The sequence below is a fragment of the Megascapheus bottae genome, chromosome 29 (genome assembly GCF_031878675.1).
Source record: "Megascapheus bottae isolate mThoBot1 chromosome 29, mThoBot2.hap1, whole genome shotgun sequence".
In the NCBI taxonomy this organism is placed as follows: domain Eukaryota; kingdom Metazoa; phylum Chordata; class Mammalia; order Rodentia; family Geomyidae; genus Megascapheus; species Megascapheus bottae.
This window is the reverse complement of record NC_143537.1, coordinates 5,767,040-5,780,964: the sequence shown is the minus strand read 5'-3', so window position 1 is coordinate 5,780,964 and position 13,925 is coordinate 5,767,040. Positions and strand designations below refer to the sequence as shown.

The following is a 13,925-nucleotide window of genomic DNA, read 5'->3' as shown; positions in this document are numbered from 1 at the left end:
CTCCATCTCCAAAATAACCAGCATGGTGGGCACAAGTGGCTCACACCTGTAATTCTAGCTACTCATGAGGCTAAGATCTGAGGATTGCAGTGTGAGGTTTCTAGCTGAGGCAGGAAAGTCCGTGAGACTTTTATCTCCAATTAATCACCAGAAAACCAGAAGTGGCACTGTGTCTCAAACTGGTAGAATGTAAAAAAGAAAAAAAAGAAAAAAAAAGCCCAAGGACAGCTCCTAGGCCCTGAGTTCAAGCCCCACAAATGACAAAAACCAAAACCAAAATAACCAGCAAAGAGCAGACTAGAGTTATGGCTCAGGTGATAAAACACTGTCAAGCAAGCAAACACAAGGAACTTGAAGTCCTGTGTTCAAACTCTGGAACTGCCAAAACAAGAGCAAAAAAAGTGCATTAAGTATTAAAGTCTAACTGCCCACTGGGTCCAGAGAACTTGAAGGCAGATAACAACCATGCCTGGCAGTGCACTTCCTCCTTGGCCTAAAACAGCCACTTTGGACAAACAGGAAGATTCAGGTAGACCCAGAGGGCAGGAACCAGCCACAAGCCTTCACAAAAAGAGGGGACAACTTGCTTTCCAACTGGAGTAAACACTGCTGGATATATATTGCCTGGGGACATTGCAATCCGATCAAAGCTGTGATTTCTGACTTACAGTGAGCAGGACTACCTATTATTAATTAATGATTAATTAATTCTTAGCATCTGCCAAAGTTTCAAGTGGACAAATAGGAGTGGAAAGGGAGATGTTCCCTTCTAAGCAAAAATGTTAAAAGAACAGTGGACATTACATGATCCTCCTTGCTAGTTACTGCCTGGGAATAAAGTACTTGGAGGAAGCTCAACAATCCAAACATGAGTGGACCCTAGACTGCAGGGGGAATGGACTGAAAGATGAGTATGCTGTGGCCAGGTAGGCGGCTAAAGAAAGACTTTCCAAGCAATGCCAAGGAGTTTGAATTGAAACAGGAAATACAGAACCACAGAGGAATTTCCGCAGAAGAGTTTAACTGGTCATTTTCTATGTTCTACATCGTGTGTTAGATGGTTTACATGAATAGAGTAATTATAAGCATTATAAAGGGAACTGAGGTGTAGAGAGAGGTCAAGTCACTTACTCAGGGTCACACTGCTGGGAGGGGCAGAGGATACACCCACCATCTAAGTTACTCATCACACTGCCTCTGGTCACACTGACCCACATCAGAGGAAACAATGAGTTTGTTCAAAGAACTACACATCTTGGAGTCTGGAACTGAGATGCCATTGGTCTCTCCTTGGTGATGAATAAAATGCTATTTTTACCTGGAAATAGCTATGTAAGTCAAAAGGGCAGAACCACTTCTAGAAGCTACTGTGAGTGTCCTCTGATGCCTCTATAGGACTCCACAAAATGAAAAGGATGTTTTGGGTTATGTTGGTCACTGGTTTTTGTTGTTTTTTTTTTTTTTTTTTTTTTTTGTGGCTGTGACAAAGGAAGACATGAGTGGGGAAAGAGGGCAGAAACTAAACCACAAGCTTTCACAGGGGGAGCAAACAACTCACTGCCCTAATGGAAACTGAAATGTTGCATGGGTATCCTGACCAGACACATTCTAATCACAAAATAAAGGAGAAACTGGCTGAAGGAGGCAAGGTTTACTTGGGCTTTGGTTTCAGAGATGTCAGTTCTTGGTCACTAGGCTTTTGGGCTGTGGAGAGGAGGAACTTTGTGCCAGGAAATGGCTTGAGGAGGGGGAGCTGCTCAGGTCATGGTAGCTAGGAAGCAGAGACAGAGGAAGGGTCTAGAAATAAGATTCATCCTCCTAAGTTGTGTCTCAGTGATCTCTTTGGTCCAACTGCTAGCCACACCCTTGCTTCCAACCACCTATCAAGATATAAATCTGTCAGTAGGAAAGTCCACTGGATAAAGCAGAGCCTTTAGGATCCAGTCACCTGCCCAAAGCACCAGGAAACCAGGCCTTCACATGAGCCCTTAGGGGACATTTCATATTTAAGTTACAGTAGCTCTCAAGCCTCCGAGTACATGGCAGCAAAATAATTTTGTTTTTATTTCTAAAATTTAAATTGTATGTAGTTTAAAAAAAAACTGATTCATAGAAACATAGAAATGTACCTACTGGCCCATAAACAGCAGCTCACTTTTACTCAGCAGAGAGAGAGGAACAATTTGCCATCTGAAGTAGCCTGGGAAAACATTAGCAAGATCCCCATCTCTTGGCAAGTAAGCCTGGTATGGTTGTAGTTTGTAATCTCAGTTTTGTAGGAGGTAGAGGCTGAATGATTGCGATCTGAAGCCAGCCCCAGGCAAAGAGTGTTAGAAGTAATCTAAATCAAAAACAAAAAGAAAAGCTTATCTAAGAATGCCATGATTATACCCACAGTATCCAAAAACAGTAAATGCTAGTCTTTATGGAGACACATATTCATAGTATCTGTTGAGTGATGGGTACAATATACATGAATTAGAGTATGATGCTTGCAGTAATAAGGATGTCATAAAACAAAACGTGACCTCTGCCTGTAAGCCTCTGTGGCTCTGCTGGATAAATGGGATCTACTTCTACTGCCTTGTTGAAAGCTGCTTTGTGCTTTCAAGCTACCCATACCTTCAGGATGGTCTAAGCTGCTAATCTTACTTCTTTGTATCACTTGCCCCCACTCCCTCCCATTTAAAAAGATTATACATAGCAAGTCTAGTCCTCTCATTTTTCTTTGCCCTTATTCTTTACATTTGGTGACATTTATGTAACATGAAATTAACCATTATAAGGTGAGAAAAAAATCCAATGGCATTTAGTCCATCTACAGAATTGTGCAGGCACTACTTGCACCTAGTTCCAAAACATTCTCATTATCTCAGAAAAACAAACCTTGTTCCCAGGATGTGCCTGCTCCCCATTCCTGACCCCCTCACTGAAAGATCTCTTCTTCCATCTTACCTATGTTCTTAGCTAATGTTCATCCCTGTCATCAGCCTTCAAAAGGCCTCATTCGCAAACATCCATTCTTTTCTCTGATCATTTCTGCAATGAAAGCTTCTGGTCTTTCCCCTCCATTTTTACAGTGCCTATACTCACTCACATGTCCTTGTAAACATCATTTCCATTCTACCACCACCACTGGTATCTGCTTTAGATAAGCCACTCAGAAACATGCCTGTAACTTCCAGAGTTTTGTTGCTGTGATTTAAAGTTCTCTCATAGATTTGAAGTTTTATGTCTTATGTTGTATTTCTTAGTCCATTTGGAGGTGTGGGGGTGGTGTATGTGTGTTGACGCTGGAGCCTGAACTGAGAGCTTGGATGCTGTCCCTCAGCTTTTATGCTCAAGGCTAGTTGCTCTATTACTTGACTCAAAGCTCTACTTCCAACTTTTTGGTGGTTTACTGGAGATAGGGTTCTCACAGACTTTTTCTGCCTGTGCTGGCTGCACCACGATCCTCAAATCACAATGAAAGATTTTAAACAAAGGCCAGGGTGCTGTGCATAGTTTCAGACAGGGCATCGTACTATACAATTCCATGGCACCACTGGTATAGTCGTTGGTGGGTACAAGATTGTAGCCCTGTAAAGATGAATTTAACAATTTGTTCTAATTGGATACTGTCAAACTAGGAGGAGTGAAGAAAAAATCATTCAGGGGCTGGGAGCATGGCCTAGTAGTAAAGTGCTTGATTAGCATGCACAAAGCCCTAGGTTCAATTCCTTAGTACCACACACACAGAAAAAGCCCGATGTGGTGCAATGGCTCAAGTGGTAGAGCTCTATTCTTTAGAAAGCCCAAGGACAATGCTCCAGCCCTGAGTTCAAGCCCCAGGACTGACAATAAAAATCATTCAGGGCTGGCTATGTCTCTACTTTGGCAGTATAGGTTAAGAGGATCATGGTCCAATACCAACCCTGACAAAAATCATGAGACTAACAGAAAACAACAAAAGAGGAGTGATTGAGCTACTGCGCTGTAAGCCTAAGGCCCTGAGCTCAAACCCCAAATACTACCAAAAATAAAATAAAAAAGTAATCATTCTGGGTGTGGGTTGTGACAGTTCCAGCAGAAGAAGACTGGAAGCAAGGAGATCATTTAAATGTTTAACGCAATTTTTGATCAAGTGAACTAACAGTATGCCTAGTGACAAAGAAAAGCAGATAGACGTGTCTTGTTTGCATCCATCATTGGCAGTAGAAACTCAAATTTCTGCAACTTGAAGGTAACCTGATGTGGTCCTTTAGAAAACTTAATCATCCAGGCCACCATGAGCTGGAGGAGACTTGTGACAGCTTCTATTGGCTCAGGTGAGCCAGTGGCATCCACGTTTCCCTACATCCTCCTTCCATGACAGCAAAGCGACAGCCTGAAATCTGCCTTGTGGCAGCGTTTGCACAGTGGAAATTGGCAAGGGGTGCAAACGGTATTTTAAGGACACACTGCATAGATGGGGCTACATACAATATGGTGGAACATTTGTGGGATCATTACAATTAGCATAAAAAGAAAGAGTGGCTATGAGACACAGAGAACCAAGTACCTTTAAGGCTCAATGGTATTTTACAAATAGTGTGATAAGAGAAAAAGGAACAGATTGTATTCCCATCCCCAAGCACCCCACAAAAAGCAATCACTTTGGAGCAGACTTCATTGCTGGTTGCAGAGAATATTTTAATTTGCTTCTCTGTCAAATGAGTTTTGAATGTCCCAGCTTCAGCTGTCAAGGATATCCAAGAACCTTTTCAAAACTCCACATCAGTGTAGCTCCATTTTTTGAATTCTGTCTCTATTTACTGGTGGAGTTAAATGAAAGGAACAATTGAATCCTAGACTCTAAGTCACTGCCTTGAAGGAACAAAAGGTCTGCATAGTTATGGAAAGGACCTTTTGAAAAAAAATTTTAAGTCTTCCATTCTGTCAATATTGCAGAATCAAGATGGAGACAATCTAGCATTTTAAGATTCATAGGATACTGTTGGGCACTGGTGGCTCACACCTGTAATCCTAATTACTGAAGGAGATCTGAGGATTAGGTTCAAAGCCAGCCTGGGCAGGAATGTGCGTGAGATTCTTACCTCCACCAGAAAACTAGAAGTGGCACTGTGTCTCTATGTATAGAGGGATAGCTTTAAGCAAAAAGAGCTCACAGACAGCATGTAGGCTGCATTCACCAGATGAGATCGCATTCTGAGGTGTATTTAATTCAACATGTGAGTTGTGGAGCAATGCAGTTGAACTGATCATATATATCTTGGAACTTTCAACACAATGTCAAATGTCACCTGTTCCGAGTGCATCTTCAAGAAACGTTAAGTGAAATAGCAGCAATAGGAATTGGTGTGACTGGGAAGAACAGGAAAGCAATCAGCAGATGGTTTCTAAGTACTGGCCACAGGCAACAAACTAGAATCTAGATGATGCCTGGAGGAGTTGGGTAGTTAATGGTTAAGCTTCAGACGTGCTGTGTCTGAAGGATTATGGAACAGGCAAGTGGAAATATCTGTGGGTCTGGAGCTCGGAAAGACACCGACTTGTGAGTCATTACCACTCATGTGGAACTTGAAAATCATAGGAGCCAAATAAAATCATCCACTAAGACCAATAATATGATGTTAGGTCCAGGGAGAGAAGCTTTTGGGCTCAATTCTTACAGAATATATGAAGTCCCTGGAATTGATGTCCTACCCCCTTCCCAGAAATTACCAACAAGCTCTGAAGCACACTGTGTTCATGTCTGACTTCATACCTTCCACCCTTTCTCCCTGTCCCTTCTTCCATTCATCCTTCCCAAGTTTTTTATTAAGCACACTCTTGCTTTTCTTTGTAATCTTACCATAGAAATAGTATTTTTAAGTAATAGATTATTCAAGTTTGACTATTTTTGAATATTGTAAAACTGGATTCATACTTCATGCATTCTTCTACAATCTGTTCAAAATAAGTTGCCTTAGGATTTATTCATCTTTATATTTGTGGTTATGGATCTTTGATTTCTACTGCTGATCTGATTGTAGACACATATAACAATTTATTATTTATTCATTTACTATTTACTTATTCATTTCCCATGTACATATGGGAGACAATATGCTTTTTTTTTTTTTTTTTTTTTTGCCAGTCCTGGGCTTCAGCTCGGAGCCTGAGCACTGTCCTTGGGCTTTCTCAAGGCTAGAGATCTACCACTTGCGCCTCAGCACCACTGTCAGCTTTTTTCTATGTATGTGGTACTGAGGAACCTGGGTCTTTGTACATGCTAGGCAAGCACTCTACCACTAGGCCAAACTCCTGGCTGATTTGCTCTTATGAACAATGTTCCTATGAATTTTCATCTGTCCAGCAGTGTCTTTCTAAAAGATCTATCACAGGATTGTTGGATAACCTATCTCCAGGCTTGTTTTACACAAAAAGAAAACTCATATGAAAATGAGATTCCTACCTCATACCATATTCAAACTTCAATTTTATATGGATCAGACACTTAAGTGTTAAAGATAACATTTCTAGTATCAAAAGTCTAGTATTGCTTTATGAAAGTCAAATTTCCTTACCTCTTTATGGATAAAGATTTCTCTTTTATTTTGTCAGGATACTGTGTAGAGGGGTTACAGTTACATTCATTAGGTAGTAATTGCATTACTTCTCACACATTGATACCCCTTCTCATGTTTTTCTCCCCATTTTCCTCCCCCTATCCCCTAAGAGAAAGATGTGAAAAGTGCTGCCTCTAAAGAAAAAGTTAATATATTGAATACCATTAGAATTGAGATGTTTTGAGGCATGATAAAGAGGTTGAAAAGAAAGTAACTGGACCAGGTGCTGGTGGCTCATCCTTTTAATTCTAAGCTACTCAGAAGGCTGAGACCTAAACAAGGCAGTTCAAAGCCAGGCCAGGATAATGTCTGTGAGACTTTCATCTTTATTAAGTGAAGGCTTGGCTCAAGCAAGAGAACACAAGTCCCTGAGTTCAAGCCACAATATTATCACTGCAAAAAGAAGATTCAGTTCAATGACAAAACATTCGTCTAGCAAGTGTGACATCCTGGGTTCAATCCCTGGTACCAAAAAAGGAAAAGACAAAATACATTTTTTTAAAAAAAGACAGCATTTATTGAGCATTTACCACATACCAGATGATGATCCGGGAGATAAATACCATTACCTCAATTTAATGGATGGAAGGACTGAAGTAAAAAGAAATTATATAATCTACCCAAAGGAAAATTACTCAGGAAGAAAGAGAACAATGATTCATATCAATGAATAATTCTTAATTGCTTTTTCATTCTCCAGTCTCTGAATGATCATTTCAAATAAATGACATACACCTTCATTTTATTATAGGATGGATGGGCTCATATGTCTCATTATTACAAGCCACTTTCCAACCCCAAATGCAATCAATCAATTACTGGAAGACAGATTTAAGGTTTGATTTGTTGATACCTGAAAAAACTATGGTGATAGGAATCACAGAAAACTTAGAGGGGTGTAAAATCTTCTATTAGCTTGTGATATGACCTTAAGCACTAGAATAGTTGTAATGATAACATGCAAACTGAATGAAAAGCATTTCTTAGACCCATTGATCTTAGCATTCATCAAGCATGAGTCACTGGATATCATAACCAGTGGAATGATCACAGGTGAGTCCACTCAAAGAGAAAGAGAGAGAATGAATGGGATAAAACTGAAAACTGGGTCACTGCAGTTTATTAACACAAACATGAACAACAGAAGTCAGGCAGGTGGCTAGTTAATGTTCTCTTTCTCACGGTCCCAACAGTATCATGTCCATGTTAATAAGAAAACCTGGAGGTATTAAATACTAGCTATCAGATATGGTGATTAGTAAGTGGAAATGAAAATCAATATATCTGTTATGATTTATACTTGGTGTGTGCCATGTGTTAAGAGACTTGGTCCTCCCTGCAATAGTGATGAAGTGGTATATCTCAAAGACTGCAGTCTAGCAAGACAACCCATTAGAATACAATGAACCACCAGAAGCTGGAAGTGGAGCTGTGGCTCAAATGTAGAGTACCTATAGTAAGCAAAAATACTTAAGAGACAACCCCTCTGTACATCATCTTATAAAATAAATAAATGCTCAGGGACAGCACTGAGGCCCCAAGTTCAAGCCCCAGGACTAGCATAAATAAATAACAATGAAAAGTACAGTACATTTAAACCATTCCATAGACTGGAGACTCTTGATCACTCACTGTAACCAACAACAGCAATTATGTTTGGGTGCAACTCCAACTTTTACCCACAATGTTTTGATTAAATGTTCTGCAATGTAGCAGAGAGACACATGCATTTTATGAGATAGGAGTATTAAAAATCAAGACAGGCTGCACAGCCAAGAGTGCTGGGAAATTGTTCTATGGACTATGATGGCTGTTGTTAATGTCCCATGAGATGAACTAGAGGACATACCGATGCCTGTCTAGAAGGCCGGTCAGTGTGAAAATTGGGTATGAGCTGCCCCAAAGCTGCCTTTTTTGCATTCCCTAAGAGGTCTTTCCAAGAAAGGAATGACTAGGCTTACAGCCTCTGTCTTGGCTATGAAGATGTTCCCTAACACTAAGTGCTGTCTTTCAGGTCCACCAGACTGTACAGGTAACCAGGGAAAGCAAAGACTAACAGGCAAAATTGGGGCCATTGACTGGGCTGGCCCTTGTGGTTAACACATAGACACATTTCATCCAGTTTATGGGTACCAAAATGTTTTGCCCCCAAAAGGAAGCAACACACAAACTGTGTGTTTTATGTTTTCGTTATGGTTTACCAAAGCCAGTAATCTCTGAATATCAGAATTTGTAGATTGGTTCTTTGCCCACTGATGCTGGTATCTGTTTGTACAGCCTCAACAAAAGAAATAAAACCTGAAAAGTCCAAGTAGCAACCATAGATAAATCATTGTCCTGGCTACTACTTGAGAACTGCTAAACTAAGTCACATTGGCTGGAAACCAGACTTTATTTTAATTTTTTTATTTTTTTGCCAGTCCTGGGCTTGAGCTCAGGGCCTGAGCCCTGTCCTTAGACTTTCTCAAGGCTAGAGCTCTACCACTTGAGCCTCAGCATCACGTCCAGCTTTTTTCTATGTATGTGGTACTGAGGAATCGAACCTGGGTCTTCGAGCATGCTAGTCAAGCACTCTACCACTAGGCCAAAATCCCAGCCCCAGACTTTATTTTTAATCTTTCTGTTACTCAGTAAGCTCATTTTTACAAATGGGAATTGAGGTCAAGAGAAATTTATTTTTTTTCAAGGTCAGGAGAATAATTTTAAGCAAGACTACTTCTATAAACATATACTGTGCTCTTTGGAAATAAATAAATTGCTAAGAAATGTTTCCTAAAGATTGGGCATATAATAAATTAAACAATGAGGGCTTTATTCATTACCAATAGCTTATTGGTGATCAAACTTGCTCTGTCATGTCATAAATGTTTAGGCTGTGACTGTCTAGACATTTCATTAATACTTCTTGAAGCCTGTGTGATATTTATTTATCCACTTATGAGTCACTATGGATATAAAAAATAAATGAAACTGTTCTCATAATGTGAAATACTGCATAACATAAAAACAATTTGATGTTCTTGTTTAAGGTTCCAAATTGGATGTGGATTAGGCAACAATACATTATGTTAAAATATGCTTTCATTAAGTTGGGAATGTGTGGATAGGGGCATTTATAATTATTATGATTAAGAAGACATTATGATCTTGGAAATAGACCCAAAGCACTGTTTCATTAGAAGCACCATGCCTGGTGCTTATTAGGTCATCAGTTGAAGAGAATCAATCTGCCTCTACACGCAAGCAAGAAAATTTCTACTCTTCCTGAAGCTTTCCCTACAAAGTAACAGTGAGTTAGGTGAATATATATATATATATATATATATATATATATATATATATATCCTGACACCCTACCATCATAGACTTTGGAAATTTCATTCCACTTACCAAACCAAGAAAATTAACATGATTAAGCTGTGTCAAAGAAGAGTAGGGTATATTGTTCTTTATTGTCATGCTGAAGATTAAACACAGGACCTTGTACATGCTAAGTAAATGTTTAGCTAATGACCTACCTAATGATCTACTAATAAGCTACCTTTTTACCCCACAGAAACATTTTTTTCCCCTTGTCAGTCCTGAAGCTTGAACTCAGAGCATGGGCACTGTCCTTGAGCTTTCTCAAGGCTAGTGCTCTATTACTTGAGCAACAGCACCATTTCCAGCTTTTTCTGTGTATGGGGTACTGAGGAATTGAATCCAGGGTTTCAGGCAGGCTTTGTGCATGCTAGGCAAGCACTCTTATCACTAGGCCACATTCCTGGCCTCCACAGAAACATTTTTATGGTGAGAAAAGATTATTTTTGAAATTAAGGGAAAATGTACTTTATTAGAATAAGTACAACCAAATAGTGATGTTTTTCTTTCTCTCTTGCAATATTTGGACTTATATATGTATATATGCATGCATTTGAATACATTCTACACATATATTTTGTGTTAAAAGTAGAAATAAAGACTACTTTTTCCCCCTAATTATAAATATGAAAGCAATACAGAGACTTTGAGATGTAACCGGAAGAATATTTGCATTTCTCTCTAAGCACAGCTAAAAACTGGACTGTAAATACAAAACAACAAAAGAGACTCTGGAAGGCAGAGATAAGGGAAACACACTAGTTATCTTTAAAGAGCTGACAGTGAGCTTCCAGGTTTGGTTTTGCTTGATAAAATCTGGGTGCTGGAAATGCAGGGATCCTGGCTATGCCCTTGAACTCAGACAAAAAAACCTTCCCAGCTGAATCATGCTCTTTCTAGGAAGAGGAGGAAGACAAGGTCGACTCAGCAAGCCAGAGTACATTTAGCTAATAACTACCTTTGCAGAAAAGTTAATGTAAGAGGGCCACACTTGTTCTTACCAAGCGCTGCTTGAGCCTGGCTCCAGTGGCTCCTGACTGTAATCCTGGCTACTCAGGAGGCTGAGATCTGAGGATTGTGGTTCAAAGCCAGGATGGGCAGGAAATTAATGAGTCTTATCTCCAGTTAACCACCAAAAAGCTGGAAGTGGGACTGTGGCTCAAGTGATAGAATGCTAGTCTTAAGCACAAAAAATCAGGGACAGTGACTAGACCCTGAGTTCAAGCCCCAGGACCAGCACAAAAGGAAAAGAAGACTGAGGAGGAGGAGGAGGAGGAGGAGGAGGAGGAGGAGGAGGGGGAGGGAGAGAGGGAGGGAGGGAGAGAGAGGGGGGGGGTGCAGCTTGCAAGGCTAGTCTTTGTCTGGCATTTGGAAACTACCTAAAGTTCCTACATGAAGATGAAACTTTCCCTAAATGGTAACTGTGCCTAGACTGTGCCCCAAACAATGTGACTTACACCACTTACCTGTGTTCCTTCTGGGAGACTGACATTTCGATACGTTGGGTGGTGGGTAACTCTATGGCAATCCATCCATAAATCTTGGGTATTAAACTTCCTGGGCAGATGGACCATGTACTGCTTGTCACCATTCATTATTACAGAAATTAAGAGCATCCTGTGTGATTCCACTGGAAGAGTATCTTTAGAATCTTGTGCCTGGTCTCCTCCCCACTTCATTTCATGAAGCTTTTCCCTTTGCTGAATAACAAGATTTTTCAACAAAATGTCTAAAAGCAAGGAAGACATATACAATGTTTTTAATCTCTGAAAAGAAATGATCACCAATCTAGATTACCCAAGACAAATGAACCCAAACATCAACCAGCTAAGGGAAATAGGCCAGTCTTTGGAAAATGAAATATGCTTTCATATGTGGAATCTGTATTAAAAAGACATCAAAATAGGGGCTGGAGGCCTAGCCAAAGAGCAAAAGCCTCAGATACTGAGTTCAAGTCCTAGTCCAAGAACAACAACAAAAGACATGAAAGTTAACATGGAGTGAACATATAAAGAAGAAAGGGACCAGTAAGGAGGTAGACAAAAGAGGATAATGGAGAATGATTCACCTATATTTTAAGTGCATACATATACATCATACACATTTAAGTACATGTATGAAAATATCATAATGAAACCCATTACTTTGTATAATTTACATATGCTAGTAAAATACTATCTATGAATGTATACTATATTATACTACACACACACACACACACACACACACACACTCAAAGGATAAGGAACTTATAAAAAGCTTCCTGAAAGATCAGAACATAAATATAAACATTTGCTTCAGGTAAGAGGGAACTGCCTAAATTACAAAAGAAGGAAAAGAATAGAGAATGACTACAGATCCTGCTTATAGATTTAGAAAGGCTTGAGGAGTAGCCAAAACAAAGGATACTGTCAGCTGCCTGGAGTAAGAATGTAAATTGGAAGGTCAGAAATTGGAAAGGAATGAATGTTTCAGTGCTCTGGAAAAGGCAAATTAAAGGGGACAGTAACCTGCCAGACATACTCAGAAGCCTGAAAAACTCTGTCTTGTAGGGAGTTTAACCTAGTGGTAGAGTCCTTGCCTAGTATGCATGGAGATTCCGGTTCGATTCCTCGGTACCACAAAGAAAAACCCGGAAGTGGTGCTGAGGCTCAAGTGGTAGAGTGCTAGCCTTGAGAAAGTCCAAGGACAGTGCTCAGACCCTGAGCTCAAGCCCAGGACTGGCAAAAAAAAAAAAAAGAAAAGAAAAAAGAAAAACCTCTGTCCTGTAAGGCAGATTCTAACCATCTGTAGCTCTTTAAATTGCGGACAAGAAAATGGCAAGATGGATAGGTATTAGAAGAGAAAAATAAAGTGGAACAGAAAACAATTAAAAAAATAAAAATAAAAAGATTATCTTCCACGTGGGAAGAAAGGAAAGCCTTACAGGGAAACAGATGTGAGCTGGATAATGGAAGGCAATCACTTTCTTAAAATCAAAGATTTGGGGGCTGGGAGTTTGGCCTAGTGGTAGAGTGCTTACCTAGCATGCATGAAGACCCGGGTTCGGTACCACACACATAGAAAAAAAAAAAGCCAGAAGTGGTGCTGTGGCTCAAGTGGCAGAGCGCTAGCCTTGAGAAGGCAACAGGGAAAGCCCAAGGACAGTGCTCAGGCCCTGAGTTCAAGCCCCAGGACTGGCAAAACAACAACAAAAAAACCAAACCCCAAGATTTATACATCATATGTACCATAGTGTAATGGCTAATACATATAATATATATATATATATATATATATATATATTATTTGTAACTTGTGTATGTCCTTAACACCAAGTGATGCTCTGGATTTCCAACAGAACTTTGACATTCTTTTTTTTTTTTCCCCCCAGGAGCAAATGGACTTTTCCTTGCATTTCAGAAAGGAAGTGGGATAAGATAACCGCAGAACTTAACCCCTTCCTTCACCTCCCCGAGGCTCACCGGTTTCCCTCCCACCTCCTACCACCTTTCGTTGGGTCCCAACAGAAAAGGCCTGGAGGCTACGAGGAGGCCTCAGCGCAGGGGCTGGGCGCCCGGTGGCCGCCACCTGAAATCGTAGCTTACCCCCGGGGAGGCGGAGACCTGAGGAAGGCGGCTACATTCAGAGCCAGCCGAGGCGGGAAAAACCCCGAGCGGGGGCCGTGGGTCGAGGGGCGGAGCGCTGGCCTGGAGGGAGAGAGCTCAGGGACCGGGCCCGGGGTTCGAGCCCCGGGACCACAACACACGCCCGTACAGAGGCCCCGTGAGTTCCGAAACGTCACCGTTCCGGCCTCCGGGAGAACGCGACGCCCTCGGCCACCCCCTCCACCCCGACCCACTCCCCCGCCGCCTCAGCGCCCACCCCACGGGCGGACGCATGCGCACACCCAATCAACCACCCCGTCCCCCCCACCCCACCCCTCGACCTCAGGGATCTCGGGCCTCGGCACAGCGGTTTCCACGTCGCCTGGAA

General features: G+C 41.0%; 1 long non-coding RNA gene across 2 annotated transcripts; it reads right to left on the bottom strand.

Moving 5' to 3' along the window:
- Positions 1–2,012: 2,012 nt before the first annotated feature.
- On the bottom strand, positions 2,013–13,908 carry LOC150044572 (uncharacterized). Of its 2 annotated transcripts, XR_016533023.1 has the most exons (4): positions 13,879–13,908; positions 13,538–13,639; positions 11,417–11,679; positions 2,013–2,341 (listed from the first exon to the last, which is right to left on the bottom strand). It is a non-coding gene; the product is annotated as an uncharacterized LOC150044572 (long non-coding RNA). The 2 variants fall into 2 exon arrangements; XR_016533022.1 differs by lacking the exon at positions 13,879–13,908 and having other exon boundaries at positions 2,042–2,341; positions 13,538–13,842.
- Between the last annotated feature and the right edge of the window lie 17 nt (positions 13,909–13,925).